The 17,613-nt window shown below is 40.4% G+C and overlaps 1 protein-coding gene across 2 annotated transcripts in view; it reads left to right on the top strand.

Moving 5' to 3' along the window:
- Positions 1 to 1,473: 1,473 nt before the first annotated feature.
- The window catches only part of tln2b (talin 2b), a 74,409-nt gene continuing 58,269 nt past the window's right edge, over positions 1,474 to 17,613 (top strand). For both annotated transcript variants that reach the window (XM_029522797.1, XM_029522796.1), the window contains exon 1: positions 1,474 to 1,587. The gene's annotated coding sequence lies outside the window, so the exon portion shown is untranslated. The remainder of the gene's footprint in view (positions 1,588 to 17,613) is intronic.

The following is a 17,613-nucleotide window of genomic DNA, read 5'->3' as shown; positions in this document are numbered from 1 at the left end:
GTTGCTTTTTTAGTGCTCAACCTTGACTGAAACATTGTAATGTCAGGCTACCCTCTTGTGGTAGGACGCAAAGCCGCTGAAACATGTTGGACAGAGAGGTGTAATTTTGGTAAGCCTGCTCAGGAGAGCTACAACATGACATTTATTGCAGCCATAGTGCCCAAAACACTTTTTTAATACACACTTGAACAGTAAAAACCAACTTGTCTCAGGTTTGCCTGTTTTTATATGTCTGATATGCTGCTTCAACAAGCACAGTCTTTCTGTGTCCTGAATTCTAAAGATGCTTAGACGTCAGTGGGGGGGGGGCTCTATTTGTCTCTATTTGTCTCTATTTGTCATAAAATGCACCCCATGCACTACTGTGGGCCTGTGTGCCTGCCTTGTGTGTGTGATAGGATCAAAATCATGAATTTATTATTCAGAACTACATGAATACGAGTTAGCAGGATAAAAAGGTGCCAAAGTTTCACATTTCATTTCTGTCATCTACACTTGAATTCAGGGAATAGTCAGCACTTTCTGTGACTGGGCTGGGAAGACTGGGAAATCAAGCAAAAATGTTTTAAGTATTGATGCAGAAACAGATGATCACCCTTCTTATAATATTTGTATGAATTATTAATAATGAACATTAATATGTTGGTAGATATACTTCAATTTCTAGTGTCATGCCTTTACATGGACCGTCTCCATTAGGGGGCAGTAGAAGTCTAGAAAACAACAGTACACCCTCTGAGTGAGCGGCTGGTCTGATAGATATATTAAATACACTGAAATTATTACACAGATAAGTAAAATCACACGAGTGCTCGATCCAAAATACTGAATAGAGAAAAATGTCCCGGGGATTCAAAATTGTGTTTTTTTTTTTTTTTTTTGTTTTTTTTTTTTTTTGCAAGCCACTCCACTAGAGCCATGAAAAAGCTAGGAAGAATTTGCATGGCTCTAGACTCTAGGTTTCCAGATGCAGTTTGCTGGAGACGCTGTTTAAACATCACCCAGCTCCGTGAGGCATTGATGTAAGCCGGCGCAGTCGGTGGGACAGCGGAAGACCGAGCACTTTGTCAGTTGCACGAATCCGAAGCGTTTTTCAAAATAAGAGCGAAGTCAGTCATTCAAACCTCCGGTGCCTCCTCTGATTTTGTCCTGCGTGTGTGATGCGTTCACGTGACTGACTGTCGGGTGCATTAATTTGAATGGATGCCTTTAAATCTGTCCTGCTGAGGACTACATCTTTATGATGAGCCTGCACCGGGGGTGAGTGTGACGCTGCTTCCTTTTTTTTTTCGGTACATAGATATGTCCCCCCCACACACACACACATACACACACACGCACACACGCACCCTTCCCATATCGCTCCACTGTGCAGATGAACTAGGAGGGGCTTGGTGCCGTGAAGGAGGCAGGCAGGCTGAGCAGAGCTGAGCTGAGTTGACCCGCCTGCAGTGTGTGTGTGTGTGTGTGTGTGTGTGTGTGTGTGTGAGTGTGTGTGTGTGTGAGTGAGTGAGTGAGTGAGTGTTTGTGTGTCGCCAAGCCTGCGTCCAAGTCAGCCCACATGCGCGAAAGAGCGACAGACATCAGGTAGGATTTTCGCCTTCATTTTATTTATTTATTTTTTACATTTTTATTTTAGTTCCTATATTTTCTCCTCTTTAAGACGTTCCCCTGCGCGCTGTCTGCTCCTCACTACAGCGGGAGGCAGGCGGACCCGCTCGGTGTTGGCTCAGCAAGAAGCGCTGGGAAAAAATATATACATGTATATTAACACCGTTCAGACGAGCTTTTTCGCGTGATTGCTGTGATGAGATCCACTCCACCGTGTCCCTGTTCTTACTTGGATTTAACACCGGTCGATTTGCTTCAGCTGCCGCCTTATTATAAGCCTGTCAAGTCTGATTTCTTTGACTAAAATGTGACTGGCTGTTATGACATTGACAGATACAAAGGTAAAAAAAAAAAAAAAAATTATTTCATTGACCTACCTCTTTTTACGTTTGTTAAATATTTAGGCTTTGCTGGATTTTATGCCTTGTTTGTAGGTAAAATAGACAACACGACCCTGCTTCAGCATCAATGCTGCCCTTCAAGGAGAAATGTGCTGTAGAGTGAGTTAGACTTGACCTGAATGTTATCTGGACCTGCTCAACATCAAAGCTGACATTGACAATGTGAGGACTGAAGTCGGCATGCATGGGATGTAACCAGCAATGATTTTACAGTGGGCTGATGGGAAATGTGGGCAGTGTGTAATGGTCAATTTGGTCAAGTTTCTAGAGAATGTTAAAATGTTTGCAACCCTGCTCATCCGTTGCCCCAATTGGTTGAAAACTACTACTCCAACACATCCCAGTAGGAAAAATCCCTTCTTTTTATCTGACACCTGCCTGCTTGCAGAGATAAAGAGTGCACTCTCACTTGGTGGTGCAGTTACTTTCTCCAAGACACAGGAAGCAGGGAGGCTGGGCACCCTTTGACTGACTGAAGGACATGTCAGCTAACCTACAGGCGGCCCTGCTGCCCGTACAGATGTTTGTGTGCTCCATATCTATTATGAGCTGTGACACGTGGTTGACTTTCCACAGGTACAGGAGAGAAATTGTGCTCAAATGCAGTAAACTGTGGGGTGAGGGGGCTGCACAGTAAACCCCCCACATATCTCTCCATGGTAGATTTTTTTTCCAAACAGTGCATTAGTTTCTGGAACAAATCTGAGTGTTTGGGCTGACTTGCAATGCCAAACCACATTAGCCTCCTTTGACATACTAATTTACTGAGTAAGTCAAAGGAGTATGAACAATTTCACCCCTCCGCGGTGCAATGAAGAGCAGCTGAACATTTCCTGTGATGGGCATTTTGGATAGCAAGGGTCACTTCAAGGATTCTTGAATTGTGTGACAAGTGTGACATGTTTAACCTCAGTGATGTAACTGGAAATTTCAAGCTGCCTCAGCTCAGTTATCTTTATCATCGCTGACATGCTGGGGGCTTGATGCCAACTGGGAGTACCCCCACTGAAAATGTACTCCCTGATGGTACCAGTTGGTGCAGGTTAAATGTATCTTCTAAGTACCAAATAGGAAGTGCCGTATGAGCTCCTCTGTAGTGTTTAAGTACTGCTGATGAAAAACGTGAAAACTTTATTCCATTTCGCAGGATGTGTCGGGTTGCTCAGTGAGTTGTAACGAGATTCTCCTGGCCTCATGTTGACATCTGCAAAGTGAATGGGAGATGAGTGTTTTTTTTATGTTGACATTATCCATCCCTCTGAAGGCTGTTCTGTCTATATGTTGTACATACTGTGTCTCAGAGTTAAATGGTTTTGGATGTTGACAGTCGGAGGCGTCTGCTTCTGGTGTGATGGATAGAGGTCTTGTTGAATCACTGTATCTTATAGAAATAAAAAAGCTGTGCAGTTTCTCATAAATGTTTACACTTTACCTAAATACAAGCATCTTCGGTTTAAAGCGTGTATTGGGAATTTTTCATTATATTTAAAAAAAAAAAAAACTAAAAATTTTTGATTAAAAGGATGACATGTACATTTTCTATGTTCTGGAATTGAGCTGGATTGTCTGTGGGACTAATGTGCTTATATTTAGCAGAGCCATAATAGTCATTGCATGTGCATGTATACGAAAATTTTTCTTTCTTCCTTTCTTTCTTCCTTTCTTTCTTTTTTTTTTCTTTTTTCTTTTTTTTTTTTTACAATAGATGGAAACAATGTTTGATGAAGTTTGGGCAAATACTAATGTACTTTGAGATATTTCATTTATTGAAAAGTACTGAAGCGATGTACAGTACAGATCTCAGCAGTGGTTGGCACCTGTTTGTTCAAAATGCGAGCCCTTGTGCTCGTCCACGGTAAATACAACAGTCGAGCCCATTATAGTCATCTACACTGATTACTGTATACTTTCACGTAACACAGCATACAGATATAATTAGATCACAGCACCACCAATGTCACAAGCTCACATGCAGAGTGCATCTGCCAGCCGCTACTGATAAAGGCGTACTGTTGCATTAAGCCACACACTTAAGGTTATTCACAAAGCCCAAATATAAAAGCAACATTTGCCTGTTTTTTTTTTTTTAAAGAAGTTAGAACAGTTTTGAATTTAAAAATAAAAAGTATCACTAATTTGTTGACATTGTCTACATTCTACATTTCCTTCACCAAGCTTTTGAAATATTAAACACTGTGATTTCACTTTGCAGTGTTAATTAAAACCAAGCACTATTTAAATGGTACCTTTTCTCCCCACTTATTGCCAGCCATTGAAGAGACCATTAGCACAGTGATTCTGTATTATGGGAAGCTATTAAGGGTATCTCTGCTACAACAACTTTAGTTCACACTCACAGCCTTGCACCTAATTTACTGGAGCGCACAAGTCTTAAAACGTGATCCTAAAAGTTCCGTAAATAGCAACAACAAAGTCATGCATTCCCAGGTATGTATTTTAACCCAAAGGGTACAACAAGTAATTGTTAAAGACAAAGCGTTAACTTTGTTTTTCCGTGCTGCTCATTAGAAAGTGATTTTCCTCTCAGCTGTTACAGTTGTTCCGTCATCAAGAACCATTCCTGGTTGGAGTTCCCCTGGAAATGTTCAGTGGTAGGGTGGGAAGTAAGGGTTTTGAGAGTCACTGGAGAATGTGATTGTTGAACCATATTTAATGTATGAGTGTGTAGGAGGTAGAATCTTAAACACACCCCATGCTGTCGCTGTGACCCAGCCTTTGGGTTTGGTGTTTACCAGTGAAATAGATCTCTCCCACATATTTTTTTTTTTTCGGCTCTGTCTCTGTGATCACAGCCTCTTTAGGGCCTGGCTGGACTCCAGATCTGTTTCTAGAGAACAAGAGGTAGAAGCAGAAATGGGCTGCCATTCTCACCCCTGAACTGATTCATCAATCTGAACTCATAGTTTCCTGTATTTTTCTCCAACAAGTGAATGTGGCAGGCAGTCAAAATGTGGGAGCTGACGATGCACATGGGCCTTTTTTTTTGCCATTAACACTTAATCACAGTCCTAATTAGATTTTTTTTTTTTTTTTTTTTTTTTTTAGTAAGGTTGATTTCACTTGAAATTAAAGATTTTGTGAATTTGGACTTAATTGTCTGCAGTAATAAACGCTGACCATTTAATCAGTGTGCTAGGTAGACAGGAAGTACATCCACAGTTCACTCAGTTGTTGATCCTGTAACAGTTTCATTTTACTGTATTTGACTTGCAGAAAAGTTCTTATTATCTAAAGCAATAAAAGCATGTTGTTTTTCACTGAAGGAAGAAGGCAGCTAATTTTCCAGTGACAACCCACACATTTATTAATATGCTTTTGTCGATTGTAAAGTGAACTAACAATAGTTTGAAGTGGTATTATATCAAACGCACCCCTTGCAAAGCTGGTAGTGGTGGCTGATACATTGTATTTACTGTACATGTACTCTAAACCAATGAGGCTGTGCCAACATTGTGTAAGCAGATTCAAGAAGTAGGTCAGTGGATGCCAGCATGTTGTGGTTTAGGTCAGAGGCAGTGGCACAGCCCATGGCACTTCTCATCAGCCAGTTAAATGACAAGTCATTTTGACGTAGCAGGTCTGACTTCACTGCCGAGCGCACAGTATGTGCTCCCAAATTTGGCTCGTGGCAGAAACTAAAAGATCTGTGATCTGTGGCTTCCCTCGGTATCAGTTGTCGGCTTAACCTGTCAGCTGGTTTTGGGGGCTTTTATTTGCTTGTAGATTAGTTTAAATTGATTTTGCTCATTGTTTTTGATTTAACACAGTCTTTCACCTAATCTTTCAAGGTCTCTGTGCATTTTGAGGGTTGAACTTGTTTGAATGTAGGCTAGTGAGAATTTGACAAAGGCTTTTTTGTTTTGTTGAAATTGCCTGTGGGTTCCTGCTGTGAAATGGAGTGAATTACTTTTCTTCATATTCAGATTTACATCAGCATTAGATGTCCTCAGTGAATAGGTGTGCAGTTAACACCACCTAATTTTATTGGGTAAGATGTTAGTGCTGCGGATCCACAGAAAATATTTGTAGGGCACAACATTTCTGTTTTGGTTTTACAGAGGAGCAGGGGAATGTTACAAAGAACGTGACCTACTCTCTGACTGATAATCAGCGGTAAAGATCATGTGATACCTGTGCTCATGTGACAGATAGTCTCCTCTGAAAAGGGGGGGGGGGGAGCAGTTGAAATAATTTTCTCTGCCTGTGTCTCTGTATAGTAAGAATGAGTGAACACAGTGCTAGCTGCTTCGGATTTTAGTGGTAAGAGAAACCCATATAATTTAGTGTATCACCAGTTTGTCTTTGTTCAGCTAAAATGGCTGCTGGTGCTCAGTGAATAGTCACCTTGTTGTAACCTGCCTGACTTCTTACTGCTCTATAGTGGCCACCTGTGCTCAGCGTGTTTATCTGTGAGGGAACTGTCTCTTTGTTGAGATGAATATTTGAAGTTAAGCTGAAAGAAAAAGCAAAAACAAAAAAAACAAAAAAAAGCTGTTGTTTCATTGTTGCTTCTGAATGGCTGAAGCCATTATGACTCCACTACATACAGTACACTGTATGTTGAGCGCTTGCTCTGCTCTTGGGAGGGGTGTTTGTGACCAGTTTCACAAAGAAAACACATTAGAGGCTTTTTCTCAAAGGCTGTGATGGTTTTTTTCCTCCTTCATCAACATGCTGAGAGTGTTTTTCACTGGCAGGAGGTCTCACAGGAGCACTAGGGGAGGCAGAGGTCAATGACAGTGGGGCAGAGGTGCTAGCGATCGAGCTACTTGCCATTGATCTGCATCAATGATACATCACAGCCTAATACAGCTGAGTATTAGGGGCCCTGCTCCCTAGCACAGATAAGACATTAATCAGTTGATGACACAATGATTTTTTTCCTTTTTTTTTTTTAACATCTACAAGAAAATGGTTTTACTCTCACAACATTCAAAGAGAGATGTTTAGAAGAGATGTTCTGTAATAGTAAATGTCTGGAGGTTGAGAGGCCTACATGAGAGCAAAGGGTAGCTGCAATGGGACAGGGGCAGGATGGGGGAGCAGATATAGTGAACAAAATGATATTACCGTTGAGTGGGACGATTGATCTTGTGTTTAAAAAAAAAAAAAAAAAAAGTAGAAGCACCAACAACAAAAAAAAAACCTGACAAGGCAGTGGTTTCATATCAAGGTTAATTGAAGGCTGTCAGGTCCTTTGTGTGTACAGCAGCCGTCAGGCTGTTTTTGTGGCTGTCCGTGAGAGAGGACTCTCCTGTTTGAGGAGCAGCACTGAAATTACCGCTGTCCTCTGGCCTGATCCTCTACAGGCAGTGAGGGTTGCTGACCGAGCGAGAACTCTTTCTCTGTCTCTCACTCGCTCTCGCTCACTTTCAACATCTCTTGCTCACTCCCTGTCTCCCCCTCAGGGCTGTGTCATGTCAGCACCTTGAGTCTCAAAGAAGAACTGCTCTGACACATTCTCGTCGAAAAGATTTCATATTGGCCTGGCAGAAGTGCTCTTAGCGCCTGGAAGTTGTGCTTTATAAGTGATTTGTGTTACTTTAGCTTTGTATATTCAGCTCATCAGCAGTGCAGTGACCTTGTGGTAAGGGCAGAGGGAATCTCTGGTTACCCTCAGTGGAAAGTGATATCTATGATTACATTCAGTTACTCTCTTTTTGAAGATGGAATGATAAAATGGATTCAGTAGTCCATAGCATGCTCTTCAAAAGCCTTTTTTCAATAAACATTTTGAATCTGGCTCAACATTTGTACCTTAAAGAGTTAGCACAGGTGAGATATACTCGTACTGTGTCAACCATGATCTGGGCGTCTTTGTGAAGAGCTCCCTAGTCGACCAGAACTCATATAGATTGACTGAACTGAATATTCTTGTCCAGTTTCTTCTCCAATGTTGCTTATGGAGAACAAAACTTGTTACTTTCCAGCAGCGACTCCTAATTATTAGTTGATTTCCCAGGACAAAAAAACATGACATTACATCAGAATGTGGATGTGTATGTGCTCTGAATGGTAACCTCAGAGTTCTTCTCCACGCTGGCAGCACGCCCAAGTTTTCAATGAAAAAGCCTTGAAACCATGTGCATGGTACCAAATGGCAGACGAGCAGAGTGAGTGAGCATTTTGCTGGCGATGAACCACTTTTATCCGCATATATGAGACCAGAACACAGCTAAAAGAGAAGGAAATTGGATTTATATTCACCAGTAGTCAGACAAAGAAATGTTATATTGTAGCACCATGAGTGCTATAAATGTTAATAGGCAGTTGTTTGTTAAAATTGTTGGCTATAATAACTTTATTAGGTGTTATGTTATGGCGTGCTGATTGAAAAACTAAAGCTGCATTTAGAAGACTACAAAAATAAGATATGCCACTGTCACACTGGCAGACATTGTTAGGTCTCTTTAAGTAATTACCTATTTATGTATCATTTTAATAAAGAGGAGGTTTAGACATCTTGAATAGTGCCTTGAGATGATGTGTGCTGTGAATTGGCATAGTACAAACAATGTACTATACCTGATTAGACCAAAACTGAAAAGAAAAACTTTTTTTTCTTACAATAGGTAATAAACCAAGTATTGTTATGTTTTCACTATCGGACTCATATTTCATATATCACTAGTATTAAAAGAGAAAATTTCAAAGAATTCTCAGTCCTACTGACCAAACCTGTGCAGCTTGAATAAGATGCGGAGCCTGAAGGGCTGAACTCAAATATGTTGCAGAGTTTTCACAGCAAACTACAGTTCATGAGAGCATGTAACATCTGATAATGTTATTGTATACTTGCGTGCACCTGCCCTCATAAATGTGTTGAAGCAACCTTAGTTATTATGCTGATCTGCTGCATTGAGTGCGACATAAATCGTAAATGATCGCTGTGGGAATAGGCTCACCTGGCCTGACAGCCCAAAATCATTAGGAGAGAAGATCTTAATTTAAGATCGGGCATTAATTATACAAAATCCTGATGTTTCATACTGTAACCTTGTTTGTCGGTACACTGTTGTTGTTAGAGCTGAACAAGAGCTGAATATAAATGTTGACTCTGTTCAGAACATGCATTGTCTGGCAAATGAGAACCAAAGAGCTGATTGAGTTTGTGTTCAATTTCCTGTGAGTGTGTCAGCAGCAGCTGAAGTCAAGGAGAAATCAACATCCTTCTGAAGCTATAATCTATCTCAGCATGCTTTCTAGCATTATATTTCTGCACTATACCGCAGGACATCTAATGCTGGATTAGTTTAATATGCTGAGTAGCTGGATTGCACCTTTATTTCTTGGGAATGTCCCCTGGATCTTGTGAGATTTTGGGTATAATCACACTATGAAGAATAGACTGAACGGTGCTGACGAAAACCTCCTGTAAAATATAATATGGACAGGATCATATCATCTGACCTCTACAGGGGAGGAAAGAAAGAGACACATTGTCTTACTGTGTGTGTGTGTGTGTGTGTGTGTGTGTGTGTGTGTGTGTGTGTGTGTGTGTCTTTCTTGCTATTGGCACAGTCAACAAAAGTAGCTCATGTCATTCAGATTTCCTCGTCAATTGTTCTCTAATTTCTTCCCTGTGGCTATTGTGCTGTGACACTTAAACCTGCTTATGAACAAAACCAGTACAGCACAACAAATATTAAGTGGAATAATTATGTTATTTATAGAAGCATTGTTGAATTTAATCAACAGCTCTGAATCATGTTGACAAAGTCACATAACCATCCAAAAACACTGTTATTGTCTTGATGATGTTCTCCTGGTCAATACATCACAACAGCGTTGGACAGCGTTTTATACAAGATAATATTCAAAATGCTTAATTTTGTGCAAACTCGACACCTGCATGTTTTCCCTGACACTTCCCCAGCATTCAAGCTGTAAGAATTGCTCCTTTTCATTTTGTGAAATCATAATATCTGGTCTGATAATAACTGTATGAAATCTTAATTGGATGACGCAGTGGCTTCTTTGACAATGTTTGCCTTTAGTAGCTTTGACCAAGCCCTTTATGTGCTTTGGTGCCGAGAAAGGAAGCAGCTGTGTGCCATCAGATATATCTGATGTTAAGTCTACATGCAGTGTTATAGCCCTGGTGGAATAGGAACATTTAATGCTTACTAAAGGTTAATTATGAAATTTAGACTTATGCCAGCATACAGTTACATTTGGCACTTTGCAGTATAGTGTTAGAGTTTTCACAGAGGAAGTTGGAACAGCTTCAACTTTGACTGAGGCGGCTGAAATGCTGCTGGCACCTCAGTGAATTTTTATAACACCCCAATGAAATTCTGAAGCATTTTTTATCTGTCTGTCAATGCAGTTGGCACAGGTGACGAGGACACTTTGTAGTCAGCTGGCTCTGTGGCGTTTGAGGGTGACTTAGAGGCCTAGCAGACACGGATGAAAGCTCTTTGTTTCCATCTTCCTATGACTACTAATACAGGGATTTTATCAAAGCAAATTTTTCATATGTTTAGGGCTATAAATTCTGCAACAGCTCAGGCTTCCATGCATTGCCTGGATTTTCATATATGCAACATTTATGGCAAGTCTGCATCACTGAATTGAAGTAATCATGTATGAGATATTCCATGCTCACTGTTGTTATTACTAGAAGGCTCTCACACACAACAATACTCACTTCCATTAAGAAAACATCAAAAACACATTCTTATACTGATAGATGAGAACAAATTGCCCGGGGTGATCGCTGTGTGCTATTGCGAATGTTTCAAAGAGAATATATAAAGTGCTAAAAACCAGACAATCAGCAACAATCAACATTACAAAGGACAGGTCGAGAAGTCTCTTTTTTCCCCCCTGAAGATCTAAACTTAGAGAAACGTTAAGTTTGCAGACATGTATATTTCCTCAAATGGAGATGCTGTATAGCACTTTAAAATCCTACGGTGTTAGTTTCCTGCTACCATTGCCATCTGTCCAGTCTTCTGTGTGGCAGCTGTTAAGCTTCTCTCTCCACCAAGTCTTCAGTTTCTTCAGACAGGAGATTGATGGACTTGTAACCAATGGAGGGTAACTGCCCACCCACAGCGGACATGCTACCCCTCCTTGGTTATACCCATGAGATGACACTCTCTCATTTTCGTTTGGGCGGGAAAGTGTCCTATGACATAGCCAGGTGTGTGCGCCAGCCTGAGGTCAAAGGTCAGTCTGATACTAATGAGCAGGGCTGTCTTTGAAAACAGTATAATGTTGCTGATTTGGAGCTCGGTGCCATCTCCTCTCATATGTTGCGGCTGCATCTCATTCATTATCCACACTTTCTGCCTTTTTTTTTATAATCCAAAATCAAATGCAGTTTTGGCACATGGGAGTATTGATGCTATTATTTATTGACTGTCAGGATCCCTTGCATTTATTCGTGATCTACGGTTCTGTGTGAAGAGCTCATACTTGGAAACATGCACTATATTTACAGTCTGATTTGATTTCTCTTTGCCTGGGAAAAGGCTGTCATAAATTATAGGAATCTGTGAAGCTTTATGAATTCCCAACTGGGAAAGAGAGACGGTGGAGGAGGCTGTGCTGTGAAAGGGCGATTTGTATGCAACTTCAGTTGGAGACAGCATCCTCGACACATGGCTCAGGCTCCAAGTCACCACTCGCAATGGTGCTGGCTTGTCATGTAAGGCAGCTTGCTCTGCTCTCTGTTTAGTATCAAGAAGCTGTTCTCATTCAGCCACTTGTTGTGTAGATAAAGGTATTCAGAACTGCTCAGGGTATTTTCGGAGGAATTGTTCGATGCTGCAGTTCCAGGGTTTATTCATTACTGGCAGTCTTTTAAGGAATGAAAATCTTAAATTGAAACCAACAGCACTAATGATGTGCTGCCAATATCTTCTGTACACACACCAGGCCTGCACATACTGGATGTCTCAATGAGATGAATCTGTCTGTCTCCCTTTGGTGCAGAACCGTGGGACTAATTGAATTACACATCCCCCTCCTAGCTTCCCAGTCCCATGGGAGTGCACAACTAATCATTTGGAATCTCTGTTTTCCAGATCTGAGTAGGGGCGGGTACATCAATGCCTCTGCTATGAGCAGCCAACTGTATTAGCCTCTGCGATACAGAAGCTATGACTTTTTTTTTTTCATAACATTGCCATAGCAACAGTAGGATTAGATGTCATCCATCCAGAAGGTTCTTGACCTATTGACCTCTAAAGTCTTGAGTGGCGCCACAGCTGGTGCCCAGATGCACCCCACAGTGCTACATTGCTAACTAATGAAAGGAAAGTTCAATTTAGGCAGTTGGTTGATGATTTTCCCCGCAGGCCCAATATTTAAATTTGATAAAGTGTAACAATGCTAGTCACCCCGCTCCGCACGTTTTACTAAACTCTGCTGCGTTAGGCTGAATGATTGCACATCTTTACAGTCTGGTTTTGGGGCAGTGCAATTGTATTTCATTTTACCTTTTAAGAATATTATTAACTGATTTGTTCATGGGAAATAATTAGGATAATGGACCTTTCCCTGCCCCATGGTGTGAGGCAGAGGTGTGTACTAATGCCTAACATTGTTAAATGTCAAACCTGCTGGGAGTCCTAAGCTCACAGCTTAATATTGTGATGAAGGATATAATGAAGATTAACACTGAACCCAATTAAACCCAGTTTACTTAACTAGTCTGTCTGATATAAAGTGTTGTCTTCTACATCTGCAGTGCAATTTATAGCACGTATTATGGAATTGATGAATTGTGTACTGAGAGGAAAAACAAAACCACAAATTAAAGCATTGAGTGCAGTGAAAATTAATGCGCCGAAATTGATTTTTGTGTAATATATGCCCCGAGATTATCAGTCACTGTAGGTCATACTTTACCTCCCTTTTCTGTTTCTCGTAAATAGATTTTCTTTTGCTTTACTTTCCGTCATGATGTGCAGGACCTGGAAATCAGTTATGAGCTCAGAAAATCTGATGCTAATAGTATTTCATACAACATGACTCTGGCTCTAAATGCTCAACTGCTGCAGCAGAGAAAGAATCATGTACGTTAGAAAGGAAATTATTTCCCTCCCTGTGCCCTCTGTCAAACAGCAGTAAGGCACTGGCGAAACACAGGACAGTGGATGTCCCTCCCTATCATCTGCTATTATGAATTCCTCCGTCTGTCTGTGCTGCTCTCGTTCTCGCCCTTCCATAAATCAGATTTACTGTTACATCTGTAGTGCCCATGCTAATGAAGTAACACCCAGTGCAGAGACACAGCATTGATTTCATTTCCTGCCTCTCTGGCTGCTCCCAGGGTAGCTAGATAGAGATTACATGACAATGTCATATAAAAGGAGAGATTAAAGAATCTGTACCCAACTGGAGTGTCATAGCTCTGTGCTCAGCCTCACAATTAGATGCAGACGTGAAGACTGAGCAGCAGGGATGGTGCTCAGTACCACAGGCTTCCTCTCTTTTCCTACAGATCTTTGGAGCAGAACTTTTTGCCTTGTTAACCGAGGCTGTATGTGGGGGTTGTCAGGTTCTCCCACACATCTCTGCCAATGAGTCGGATGATACTACCCCTGTCAGAGATCTGTGTTGAGGCAAAGATAAAATGGATGGGTTGTCCAGTTATTATAGGCCAGAGGAAGGAACATTTCATTGCCTGACTGCATGCTTGCCTGCTATCAGACCCATGTGCTCATCCGGTGCCTGCCCAGCTTTTCTATCAGTGGTAGATGGACAAAACACGCATTTCACACCATTTCATGTAAATGTATCTCTTTAACCCTAATCTATATGGTTAAATAAGCATTTTGTTGAGAGTCCCTTATCTCGTAAAAGTTGAAATGTTAAGTGTATTGGATGTGAAAACTATTGATTGAAGAAAACACACTTGTGATTTCTTTGACAGTGTGTTGAAATTCAACTGTGGATTAATCAATTTGTTGGCATGAAATGTATTAACAACAATTTTAATATGTAAGACTTTGTGAAGAATTTAGAAAGCAAAAATATCAAACATTATCCGTGTGAGGATTCACTTCTCTTTGGTGTTATCACATATTTTTGGGTTTCAGACTGGAGGTTGAACAAATCATTTGGAAGACATCACAATGCTCACAGTCTGGGAAAGATAGGTTGACTTGTGTAGCTTGTCAGTATTTTTTCACAAATTTTTGGCATTGGCAGGTGATTAATGGATTAAACAAAAAAATCAACTCACCCAATCAGTTAAAAAAGCATCTCCATTAAAATTGTTTCATAGCGCAATCCCTCATTGTGATTATAATGTGCCATGAGTTAGCACATCCCCAATGCATTGTGCTGCCTGTCAGACTGTTAACATGAAATATTGCAACACACACAGATAAATATGAGTTACCTATTTTGTGCTTTTACCAGCTGAAATTCTGCACGTCTTCTCATTCTGTAGCCCATATGGGACAATAATGTTAATGTGCTGAGGACCAAATGGATATAATTGTTGACATGTATGATTCAATGTGCCTCATTCCGCTTTTCTGTGGCTCACTGGGGAATGACATCACATCTGATTTACGAATCCATTTAAGTTTGAAGCACATGCAATTAAATACCTTAAGTGTATTTCTATGTTAAGGGACTAAGAACACACACACTAAACACTCAGTTGCCTTTAGCACATTGCAGTGTTTGAACACTGCCACTGCTTTGGGCCGTTTTTGAAAACACCATCTTCAATGAGAGACACCATGATACAATCATGTGATGCTGAATTAGAGAGTCACCTTGTGTAGTTTCAACCCCTTGTCCCACTTAACTGTTTTCAGTATACAGTATTTTATGTGATGTCTTTGAGCAGTCTGGGCAGACTTGGAGCTTCTGCCTCGTGATTTACAATGCAGCTGAAAAATAATTCACACAGGCTAGAATTAATCCTGCCTCATTCATTTGCTGTGCCTCCACTGCTTCGCTTGCAGACTAACACCTGACTCTGTGGCTGAAAGCCTCAACTTGGTGTTGGATGTTCCATCCTGTGAAATCCGAAATGCTACCTTCTTGGTCAGGTTGTTGTAATCCATTTGGCATGGCACAGCATCCTAGTATTGTAACAGCAAAAGCATAATTTACTGCACGTATTACATAAATGGGATAGTTCACCTCTATGAACGTCACCTGCTGGAGTACAAGGCATCGCCTGTGGCAACAATGAATTTTCATTTCATATTACAGAATTTCTCCACTATTCCCCCAGTTTGTTCCTGTACCATGCAAACTTTTGAAAACTAAAAATGTGGTAGCTAGTTAAATCTTCATGGGGCTACATTATCAATAAACAACTTTATTGATCTCCATGGGAAAGAACATCGGTACATTGAAGTAGATAATGCCCAGATGTTCTTTACAACAGATCAAGAGATGAGCAGTTGTCTGTCTTCCTAATGAGAATGTTAACTGAAATGAGGATAAATAGTTTGTATGGGATAAGAGGCTGGCATCTGGCTTTATTGCCTGTTTGATTTCTCCTTTTTGCGTTTGATGTTCTGATACTTCACTGGTGTAATTTTCAACTTGGAATTCAATTCCATACTTTCTCTCAGCGGTAGATAATTGCCATGTTCTGATCTGTCTTATCGCCGTGCTTTTCAATTAATAATAAACTGCCAAAAGCTGTCATCGAAAATAACATATTTTCAATAGGCTGTTGATGACATGCTACTTGGGTAGCTGTTGTGTTTAGTGTAGATAATGAAATGTTATCATAGCAACTCAAAAAGCAGAAATAATAAGTACCCAAGTTATCGGCTGGCTGAATGCTTCTACTTAACTAATTGGAAGTCTGTGTTAGCATTAATGAGTTATGTGCCATGGTGGCAGAATTTATTGAGGCAATTAGTGGATCTCAGAAAGCATGAGAGTTCGTGGAAAACTGCTGAGCTCCACAGTAGTTAGGTCACTCACAACTGACAGCAATCAGCATTGTGCAGCCCCAAGAATGACCTCTGGTACACTGACTATGGCAGCAAGCCACACGAGAATGCTAAATTACCCATCACACTTATACAGGGATTGCAGCATGAAATGCAGTTATGAATTGTAAAGTCACTTTGGTTGTGTGAGCATGGTGGTAAGTTATGTTCTTGTAGTGAGCAATCAACATGCAATAGACAGAAATTACTAGCAGATTAAGTGAAAACTATGAAAGAGACTTTTGTGATCTTCAACATCAAAGTTGCATTCAGCTATCTGAAATATTATGGGCCCCATTAGTTGAATTTGTTCAAAACATTTTTGCAAAAACGTATACATATGTGAAGCAATAGTAAAGAGTTAATGTGGAAAATAAATTTGGTATAATGTTGCACCCAGAGTTTCATCAGCTTCATTCAAGTTTAACGTCTAAGAATTTTGACGTTTGGTGTTTAGCTCTAATCACAAAGTAAAGCTGAGGCTAGAGGGGTGCTATTTGTTTTGCAGGTATTTAACTAAAAACAAAAAAAAAAAAATTCAAAAGCAAACACTTAATCAAATGATGGCATGAGATCAAAAGTCAGGGGATCACAAAGGTCAATAGGAAACTTTCATTGCAATTCATCCGTCCTTGTTAAGATATTTCAGTCAGGGCCAAGAAGATGGAGCAGCCATGCTGCTAAAAACAGACTAGAATATATTCATTCACAGAAGCTGAATATCATCCGTTTTTATATTGCTGTATTGCTGTATTTTCCTCTTACTATATTGTCTGTATAGCATGCACAGCGACTGACAGTTAAAATGGCTCAAAATTGGTTTTCAGGCAGAAATGGTAGGATTGCGTCTCATACAGTTCACTTTCTTTAGCTGACTAGCGCTGGTCAGAGAGAGCTAACTGAGAACAGCATGAGACTTCAGGTAATTTTTGCAACACTGCGGTGTCTTTAAAAATGAGCCTGTTCTCCTGTGGACATGAGCCTGTTATTGAGGAAATGGAGATTAGCATGCAAAAGTGTGACTGCTGTATTTTTTTTTTTTTTTTCATGCTCTCATCCTTTCAGCTCTAGGAGTTAGGAATTGAATGTAGATGCATCTTTGATAATAAAGAAAGTATTGTGGTGATGCAAATTGCAATTTCTCTCCAAAAGGATTAACAATGGCTTTTGTTACCCTCTGTAGTTAAGATTTCACAGTCAGGATATGTTTTTCAAGGTCCTCAAAATTGCCTCCCAATATTCATTATTTACTGAGCACTGAGAGGACTTCAGGTAAACCAGCAATGGGTGTAACTCTCAGTAACCTTGAGATGAAATGTCACATTTCATCTCCACTCTCAGTTTTGTGTTTCAGTACACGCATTAGATGCTCCAACAAACAATCCCCAAAGGAATAGTGTTGTTCGACACTGTGAAACGCTGCCCCTCTTTTGGAGGATAAAGGAGAATAAACATGCAGATTTGTGAGACAATGAGTGGTGTAATTGAAGGGACACAGCATCCCCAGTCATTTAGAAGAGATGTCTCTATTTTCTTTTCCAAACGACTCAGTCACTAATTTTCTTTGTTTGGCATTAATCAAGGGTTTTCGGCGAAGGATGCTGGCTCCTTTGTATCTGAATCATGGTATTATGTTGCATTATGATGGCATCATG

This window comes from Echeneis naucrates, chromosome 16 (genome assembly GCF_900963305.1).
Source record: "Echeneis naucrates chromosome 16, fEcheNa1.1, whole genome shotgun sequence".
NCBI lineage: Eukaryota > Metazoa > Chordata > Actinopteri > Carangiformes > Echeneidae > Echeneis > Echeneis naucrates.
The sequence above is the reverse complement of the archived record's forward strand: the minus strand, read 5'-3'. Positions and strand labels throughout refer to the sequence as shown.